We start from the raw sequence: 1,673 nt of genomic DNA, 5'->3' as shown, positions 1-1,673 counted from the left end.
TCTTCAAGCGGAGCACTGAAAACTGCTGCAACAAGTGCTGTTCAGTGAAGGCCCATGAGAGCCCCAGGGCACGTGGCCTGCTGTAGTTGTGTAAAAGCTGCAGAGGACTGCACAGTCGTCTCCCTGTCTGAAGGTATAGTTTTGTTTCTAGGCCATGATTAGGCCTCTAATTAGGCCATGAGATAATGAATTTTGGATAAGTGTGTCAGCTCACAAACATTTCTGCATTATCAACAATATGATGTAGAGAGTCCATACAGTAAATTTATATTTTTTTACTTGGATGCTATTTTAACAAGTTGAAGGTAAAGATCATACTGAATATTCATATAATTCTACAGTAGGCGGGACAACTAAATCTTTGTGAGCAATCTTCAAATAATAGGCAAAAAATGATGAGTTCTAACTTCAGATACTGCCTTGTAATCTCTTGTTGGAGTGATAATGGCTTTTCTCCTATGACTTGGAATTAAAAATAAAGTCATATGAAAACCAAAGATGAAATTTGTCCCAGAAGTCTCAGGCAACTTGTTCAAGCTGGGCACTCTACTTGAAATAGGGTCTCTACTGAAATTTCTGGAAAAGCTCAATAACACTTTTTTAATATATATTTCATTGAACAGAATATTTTTACTTACTGAACACATAAAAATAGCTTTAAACTTGATGTGGATGATAGTAATTTGACAAACATAACATCCTAAATTATAGATCTATTTCCTTTTTCAGTGCTATTAACAGATTTTTATATATACTCTTGTAATATATATATATAAAACATGTCCTGTGCTCTTCCAACCATCTGGTGTGAAGTGACACATGGATGGCAAACTGCTATTTTTAAGCACTGAATGCATTATCTATAACCCAGCGTGATTATCTCCTGCATTGTTAATTTCCTGCTGTGCCTCTATAATTCCAGCATTTTCTTAGTAATGCACAACTGTATAGTATCTAACAAACAGTCCACATACATTTAAAAAAAAAAAAAAAAAGGAGAGGGTTCTTTAATGGAACTTTAATTCACAAAATTCTCATGCCTGAATTGAGAGACAAGCCTCAGAAAGGCTAATAAACAACTGTCTGTATCTGAAACATACATATTCATTTAGTTGTTTCAAGCAAGGCAAGGAAAAACATCCTGCTTGGAATTTGACCCATTAAACATGATGGCAGGATGTGGGAATTTCTCCTCCATGTTCCCCTCTGCCCATTTAAATAAAAAGCATTTTTTACAGGGCTCTAAATTGAGCTGCCTCTTCTGCCTGCTTTACAATGTGGTCAGCTAGGAACCAGATCCTGAATTTGTTTCTTTTAAAGTGCATCGAACTATGGAGTTGCTGGTCTAATAAAGTGTTCATTTTGCAAATCAAGCTTTGAGGGGCCTGTGTAGACACAGGCAGAAGCAACGTTCTGGGTTCTTTTTTGAAGGAAGGCAACCATGTTTTTTCCTAAAAAACCACCTGAAGGCTTGTTCCCAACAATAGATTAGTGGTGACAACTTCTATCCTCTTTCAAATGTTTAAAGAGAAATGGATCTAACTGGCGAGAGAAGGAGCAGCCAAGATGTTGAAGGATTTTTTTCATCCTTCATCTTAATCCTCTCTGTGTGGCCTCTTTCATCCGCTTCAAGACAAAATGAAAGTGATATATATATATCCTTATGCTCTGAC

Source organism: Choloepus didactylus, chromosome 12, assembly GCF_015220235.1.
Source record: "Choloepus didactylus isolate mChoDid1 chromosome 12, mChoDid1.pri, whole genome shotgun sequence".
Lineage (NCBI taxonomy): Eukaryota > Metazoa > Chordata > Mammalia > Pilosa > Megalonychidae > Choloepus > Choloepus didactylus.
This window is presented reverse-complemented; position numbering follows the sequence as displayed.